Genomic DNA, 8,699 nt, shown 5'->3' with positions numbered 1-8,699 from the left:
TATTGCCCAGTTGATGGGAGGACTTACTGAACTTTGAGAGAAACTTGGGAGACTTAAGAACTAGTGACAGCCAGGATGCATAACCCCCTACTGAGGAGTCGTAAAACTGTTTACACCATAACTTTGACTCCTAGAGTGATAATCATAAAAATTATACATTTATTAAAAGGAAAATCCCATTACCAAAAGCATTAAGAAAACGTGTGTTTATAAGTTAGGGTTAAGGACCTGTTTTCCCTCCTGCATAAAAGTAGAAAGAAGCCCAAGAGTTGCTTATTCTCTCCTCCATGTGACCTAAAGCAACATTAGCATTCAGGTCTCACCAATATGAAACCAACACCAAGATCCATTTTTGCCTTGATTGCCATCTGCTGAAGGAAATGTGCTTTCGGATCCTTTTCGCAAGAGTTTTAAATAAATGCCAAGTGCTGTCAAAATAGAAACCGATGAGAACGAAAAAAACAGTAGGCCGTAGGTCACAGAACCAGAGTCATGAGGCCTAATAATAACTAAATCCTTGTTTCCTTGTAGATTCACTATTGCTACAACCAACTTTAAAAAAGCAGGTTACTATGGTTGAATGAGAATAACTTTATTTTTTTACGCTTCTTCTAGAACACACAGTTACAACGCCACATGAAAGTTCATGTTGATCATACTTTATTCCAGCGCCGTAAAGAGGCGTACATCTCCGAGCGAACAGACCCTACGCACTTCCATACAATCACAGTGCTCCTCACGTGTATCCTGCTGGAGTTGCTTTGCGTGATTCTCAATCAACAAAACAAACCGGCTACTTATGCTTAACAGCCACTTTGTTAAGGAAAACTTTTAAATTGTTCCTTAACGTAAATCTTCAATCAGCCAAACACGTGACAGAAACTTACTGCATGTAGTTTTGGTGCATAACCGGAAAGTTGATTCTTTTCATCTGGGTGCAGCGTTTTCAGTGGGAGGATTGTAAATACAAGAAATAGTGGAAAGCACAATACGTTTAATTAATAAATGCGCTGAAATCGCTATATTACAGACGCAGTTAAAAATGTATTCTTCGACGAGTAAAAACATATTTAAACATGTTGTTTGTGTGTGCTGCAGCTTGTGAACTTAAAACAAAGACAATGGATATCAAGGATGTTGGTTAAATATGATTTTAATGTAATTGTGTAGATGCCCTCAGAGGGCAAAATTTCTTTCAGTTAACACTTAAACATTTTTAACTCTTTTCAACACAATTTTCAGTTTTTTCACCACTTTTCAGCACAAATACCAGCTTTTTCAGCTGTTTTCAGCAAAAACCTCTTTTCAGCAGAAATTCTGCTGATTGAACTCTTTTCAGCAGAAATTCTGCTGATTGAACTCTTTTCAGCAGAATTTTCACCTCTTTTATGCCCAAATTCTGCTTATTCACCTCTTCTGAAATTTTTCAGCCTTTTCACCTCTTATTAGCACAAATCTCAGCTGTTTTCAGAAAAAACTCTTTTGAGCAGAAATTCTTCTGATTCACCTCTTTTCTGCGAAATTTTTAGCCTTTTCACCTCTTATCAACACAATTCTAAGCAGCTTCTGCTAATTTCACCAGAATTGTCAGTCTCTCCACCTCTTCTTTGTGAGAATGAGTTTGGCGAGGAGAGATGCGTTGCCGCCTTGAGACCAGAAGGGCCAGGTTCGAATTCTGCTCAGGGCAATGTTTTTTTGGGGGGTTTTTTCAACTTTTTCAGCTTTTTTCAGCCGACATCTTCAGCATTAAGGCATCCACACAGCATTTTCGCAGGAAATGCAAATTTTTCTAGTTTCTATATGAAGTCCCCCTCTTTACAAATACAGTATGGTGTTGTCTAACTGTGTGACAAAAGACTGCATTGATCGTGGCTCAAGAGTTGGGAGTTCGCCTTGTAATCGGAAGGTTGCCGGTTCGAGCCCAGGCTTAGACAGTCTTGGTCGTTGTGTCCTTGGGCAAGTAAAGCGCTATATAAATACAGGCCATTTACCATTTTACCATATCATGAATTTGAAGATGCATTAAAAATTTTTTTGATATTTTATAATCAAATAAAACAATATTAAGATATTCATAGAACAATTAATTAACCGGTTAATTAATTAATGTAATTCTGTAATTAATGTCACCTTAATAACCTGCAAATTTACAGGATCTCTTGATTACTGAATACAGACATTAAGTAATGTAACAACTGTGTTACAATTCGGCATTTTAGTCATCATGATTATTCACAAAAAAAAGAAAAAAATATTTAGGCTTTTTCATGTAAGTTTACAGTTCCTGGAACAGGCTGAAAATGGAGCATTAATGGTGAAATGCAGTATGACTGACTAAACCTAACTAATGACTAATGTCCCTCCAATGCTGATCGGGTAGCTTCTTAATAATTGGAAATAAATTACAGCTGTAAAATAATCAAAGTATTAAGCTTTAGTGACACAGACTGGGCCTTTTTACGGGGTCAAATATATCAGTGGATCGGGTTCCATTACCTACCCAAAGATATCTGTTAAGGTTTGGAAAAAGAAACAGATAATCTGGGACAGTGCCAAAAACATGTCAGGAAAGCAGGGCGCAGCTTATACCAAACCCAACTGACATTTACATTAGGACTGCTGCCTTGAAAAGAGGAAAGGGATAAAGGTAATACCTGGAACTGATTAACATCAGATTGTGTCCCATTTTTGTATTTTTCCAGAACTTCAAACGTGTGATGAATGTAGTGCTTCATTTGATGAGGAGGGAGGAGGCTGTGTTTTGATGCTGGCATGGATTCAGGAGGGTTGAGGGAGATGATTGAGGGCTGTGTGTTATGCACTGCATCCACATGTTTCCTGGCCTGGTCACTTCTACTGGGACTCTCTGAATACTAAACTGCCTAGCTGCCTTGTAACCATCATTTCCTGGAGGACAGTCTACACTGAATTCCTTTCTGGAAAAGCTGGAATCAGAAACATTTTTCCATTTTTCTATCTCTGTTTATTTTTCTAAATCCAAAGAGAGGTGATTGCTTTGAACTCTGGCCCACTCACAGACAAAGAGAAATGTTTTCATAGTTTAAAGCATTTCAGCAAAGGAGAGGAAAGAATGAGGTGTGTGTGGTTGTGTGAAAGAAAATATTTTACTGTATTTTGCAATTTTCCTGAAAAATTACAATATAATAATAATTAGTAGTAGTAGTAGTAGTGACTGCTAATTTGTCCACCATTAAACTGTTGTACTAAAATCTACAAAAGAGATATATGGATAAAATGTGAGCTTAACCTCTTAAGCCTCAAGCCTACCTGATTTCCTGCCTTTTGCCCCTGTATCAGGGGGCATTGGGGCTTAAGAGGTTAATGGTATAAGACTTTCAGCTGTTGTAAGCTGTGACTTAATTAGGCACAGCTGTCCAACCGTTCGTTCCAGTGAATATCTAATCAATCACATGGAAGCAGCCCATTGTACTCAGACATTTAAACATGTTCAAGACAGCCTACTGAAGTTCAAACTGAGCATCAGAATGTGACAGAAAGCTGATTTAAGTGACTTTGGTTGTTTGTGAATAAGAGAGGCTGGTCTGTGTATTTCAGTATGCAGAAGAGCATATCTTTATGCACAATATGTTGAATTTTGAATGAGATGGACCACAACAGCAGAAGACCACAATGTGTGGCAGTCCTGTCAGCTAGGACAGGAAACGGGAAACTGAAGGGCTAACAAGGGCTCAAAATCGGACAACAAGAGATTTGAAAAATGTTGCCTGGTTGATTTCTGCTGCCATATTTTGACGGTAGGGTCAGAATTTGATCTAAATGCATTTATGATTCAGGCTGGTTGGAGTGATGTAATGGCATGGGGGATATTTTCATGAAACACTCTGAGCTCCTTAGCACTTACTGAACATCATTTAAGCACCATAACCTTCCTGAGAATTGTTGCTGAACATGTCTGTTATGACCCGGTTTTGCTAGGGGACAGGGAAGATAGCATAAACGAGACCCTCACGAGGGAGATCAGTTAAGACAAAGTTTCATTTACAGAAAGAAACTCAGAACTGAAAACCGATAGCGACATTTACTACAAATTACTTGGCAAATAACCAATACAAATATAACTTGCTCACGTACAAGTAGAAATTAAAGCTAGCCTCATGGGCAGTAACACGAATAAACGCTATTCAAACAAATTCCACACCTTAAACAGGGTTTCACAAGCTAGGCTCACAGACAGAAGCATGTGGGGAAAACTGCACATTCAGTTCAAAGCAGCAGCCTCTGAATGAAAGTTCTTCAGCCCATTTGAAGGCACAGGTGTGCACAATTGGTTGCAGATTGGTCTCTCTCCCTGGAGGTGCAAACCACAGGTCCTCAGGCAGGCAATTGTCTGAGAGGATTGTCAAATTCAAATTTACATGCAGGAAGGCTGACACGGGTTCCCAGACAGCCAATCGTCTGTGGGTGTTGTCACGGTTGAATTTGCTTGAAGGAAGGCTGGTTCACTTCTTTCAAGGCCAGGGGCCATAACAATGTCCATTCCCTTATGATCACAGTGAACTATCTTAAGATAAGATATGATAACCTTTATTAGTCCCACACGTGAGAATTTTGTTGATGGCTCTTGATGGCTGCTTCCAGCACAATCTCACAAAAGTCAGATGAAATCAAACTGGTTTTGTAAACGTGACAATGACAGTGTACTGAAACTGCCTCAACAGTCACCAGATCTAACTCCAGTAGCTCTTTGATATGTATTGAACCAGGAGATTGCCAACATCAAATGGCAGCTGCAATAACTATGTGATGCTATCATGTCAGTATGGACCCAAATCTCTAAGGAATGTTTCTAGCACTTTGTTGAATCTATCCCAAAAAAAAGGGAGTGCTGAAGGTAAAAGGAGGACCACCTAGTAAGGTGTAATGAATCTATACTTTGAACCTGTATCCTGTGTTCAGGTTTTTGTCTTTCCTGGACAAAATATTACAAAACCTCACATCACAGGTGCATGGCTGCTTCTGTATGGCTGTCATGGTTCTGGGCCATTGACCCAGTATTTTGAGTTTTGTTCTGGATTTTTTGTTGATTTCTTTGAAAGTACAAGATAAATGATGTTTTATTTCTTAAGTATGTTATCTTCTTGTGCCTTTGAGTTGATTATAGTTGATTTCTTGTTTAATGATGTTAGTTCCCCCTTTGTGTCCAGTCTATTTATGTATGTTTCATTTCTATGTCCTGTCATCCGTGTCCCCATGTTTGTTTACTTCCATAAGTTCACACACAATATAACTATATCACACATCCACAACAATCATGTACTGAAATAACCATTGCAAAAATTTTAAATGAATGACTGTAAATTAAACATTTACATTGGAATATGCCTTTGGATTATTTAACATAAATATGGCCCTAATACTTTCTTTTGAAATAAGCCTATGTATGGTATTCAACTGTATGGTATGTAGGATAATGTGTGTGCCATGAACAGGATAAAATTTGCAAGCTTTCAAACAATTAAACATCAAAACAAAGAAAAAAAACATGAAGGAAAAAAACAGTTTTTAAAAAAAGAAAAAAGTCAAGGTCAAATGTATTTATATAGCACATTATATATATATCCCAACTAAAACTGTCACTAAAATTTCATAAAATAGAATACAACATTAATAAACAATGAATAAAATAAATTTTTTAAACCTTCTATGAACAAAAAACATACTGCTGTAATTGTTTCTATCCCGTATGCTGTTTTGTGTTTTCTTTTATTTTTCTTAGTGAAAAGCTCTAAATTGTTTAGGCAGCATTTGAGTTTTTGCCCTGTGGTCTGAAGGCACAGCAGGGATTTTAAAGGTCAGTGTCCCACAATTCAATACCGAACAAAATGTCCACAGCACAAACGTGCAGAGAGAGAGAGAGAGAACGAGCGCGTATGTGTGTTCATTATGCATTGTTGCTTGCTGCAGAAAACAATCTGCACACTGATGGCATCAGGGACAGAATTACACACAGGTCATGTGTAAAATCTATAAAAGAGCAGGCAACGCTCAGTGTGCGCACTGCACCAACCTTCAGGAAATGTTGACTTGTGAACAAGTGGCTTTCAAACCAGTCACTTTTTGTTGGCATGAGGCCTTTTTTGTATATTATTTCCTATTTCTATACTGCATGTACAATACCCTGTTATTTTGTTCTCTAAGTAGTTTAAACTGCTGTATCTCAGCAGCTCTAAAAACATAGATATTCTCCCTAGGGCAGTTTTGGTCTTCCAGTGTGATGTAAATGCTAATTTTCAAAGATTTATAATCTGAAAAACATCATCTGTCAACAAAACTTTTTTTCATAGTTTTACAGGTGTTGTAAATGTGGTTGGAACAGGTACTTTTAATCTTTGTATCCGATATAGAAGATGATAGAAAATGGTTAACAGACAAAACGAGACAAAAAGAAGAGGGAGAATGGCAACGCACGGAGAGACTACAAACATCTAGCGGGTTAGGTTAATTAAAGGACAATTTGACATGATAAGTAAAAGTATTCTTTCTTACCAACAATAAAGTACATGATTACATTTTGTAACAGTATCACACTGCTCAGTCCTACTAACGGATCACTATGTTTAATTCTTAATTTTCCCATATGGCATTACTGACTTGAATTACATCGGTGACGTTACAAAAGAAAGTTTTCACAAGAGTCCTGTGATATGACAAGTTCACCAAATGATTCACCAGTTTATAGAGCTATTAATAATAGGATTAACTTTAAATAATCACATCCACTATTAGACACTCACATAGAAAAACCTTATGAATACAAACGCGCTCACACACACAAATGTTCAAACCAGTGTACAACAGGTACTCACAGACACACATTATCTTGGTTGGCTTCTGGCTCTAAACCTATCATGCATTATTAGTACTGAATGCTGCTCAGTAACATTCAGTATTTATTATTTACTGTTACTTGTGCTTATGTTGGTCGTTGCTCTGGTTTCCCTACAATGTTGTTTTCTTTGCTTGTTTTTATTTCAGCAGGTGACCATCTTCTCCTCTATTTTCCTTTCCCTCTCCTTCTGTTAAGTCTCTTCCCAACTTCTCTTTCCTTCGTCTTTCTCTTTCCTGTCCTCTGGTCCTGTCCATTCTAATTGTAATTGTAGAAAGAACTGTGACCTGACACACTGTTCCCGTGTTGCTTAATGGTTTTTATTGATTTCACACTCTTATACTGTTCTCCTGGTTTGGCACATATGTCCACCAGCTTCCCAGATGTCTCACACTCTCCCGTCTCTGCTCTCCAACCTCACTATAAAAAGGGAGAAATTCTACTTGATTTTAATTAAATTAATATATCAAACATTATGCACTAAACCAAAATAAACACACAAAAAAGATTAAATCAGTTGTTACATGTTGTTTCAGTTCAGGTTTGTGTGCATTCGTTTTTGCACAGCTCTCTTAAGGTCATGTTTTACTGTTTCATTTTGATTCTAGAATATTTTGGTAAACACAGGAGTTCACAGTTGCCCTAATGACTGCAAGGTGCCCAGGTCCGTCTTCATGTTGGTCTCATCTCATCAAAAGACACTGTTCCAGAAGTCTTGTGGTTTATATAGATGTAACTGAACTAACCTGAACTGCAATTGCAAACTGTCCAAGCAAGCCATACTTTTTCAGCATTTTTCCAACAATGCTGTCATGAACTTTGACTTTAAAATGTTAAGTGAAGCCCGCAGAGTCTGAGATGGGGCCCTTTGGTTTTTTGTTTCTCCGAGAATCACACGGTCTGGAATTGGGGTGAATTTGTGGAGACGTCCAGTCCTGGAATGATTGTGCCACTGTGTTAAGACACATCTGGATGCTCCAGATCAAAAACCTTTTTTTTGTTATAGAAATGGTCACACTTGGTGATGAATGAAATTTTGATCAGTTTTCTCATAACTGTTGCCAGGATGTACTTTGTCACGATCCTGGGTCATTTGACCCAGCATTTTGAGTTTTAGCTTATTTTGATGTTTATGGTTTATGGTTTAAGATTCCCCTTGTGTCTCCTACCCCTGTGTTTAAATCTCCCTCTGCCTTTGTGTGTCATGTCTGCGTGGCTTATGTTGTCAAGTTCGTGTTTCATGTCTGCCTCTCATTATGTTTCCTGTTTTATTTTGAAGAGATCTTGTGTTCCTATGTTCAATGTGTTTAGTTTTACGCTTCCATTGTACCATCATTATGTTCATTTGTGTCAGCTGTTTCCCCATGTGTTTCCACTTCCCCTGATCACCTCCTGTGTGCATTTAGTCTGTGTGTTTTCATTCAGTTGTGGTCAGGTTGTCTGCTGTGCCCATGTGCCAGGTTTTTTCATGTTTTAATCTTAGTTCACCCAGTTTAGGTTATTGTTTAGTTTCAGCTTTGCCTTTTGTTCTGTACTATTTTGCCAGCCTTAACAAACAGCTGGTTTTTGTCACTCTCAAGTTTTATTTTGTCTCTTCGCATGACAAAACTCTTGGTTCCACCTCCTCACCCCACACAGTCTGCTTCGCAGCCAGACTGTGACAGAATTCCCTGTACAAGCCTACCACTTAACATACACACGTCGATATAGTCTTTTATATGCTTGAGTGGAATAAAGAAAGGAGAAGAGCATAGTCAGTTACATGTGTTTCTGTATCACGCTCATTTGTACAATGTCTGATATTTTGGATTTCTTTGAGGGCTTTTTTCCA

This window comes from Aulonocara sp. 'chitande type north' Nkhata Bay, linkage group LG23 (assembly GCF_057382095.1).
Source record: "Aulonocara sp. 'chitande type north' Nkhata Bay isolate Kocher_YH1m ecotype deep benthic linkage group LG23, A_spYH_male_GT1.1, whole genome shotgun sequence".
In the NCBI taxonomy this organism is placed as follows: Eukaryota; Metazoa; Chordata; class Actinopteri; order Cichliformes; family Cichlidae; genus Aulonocara; species Aulonocara sp. 'chitande type north' Nkhata Bay.
The sequence above is the reverse complement of the archived record's forward strand: the minus strand, read 5'-3'. Positions refer to the sequence as shown.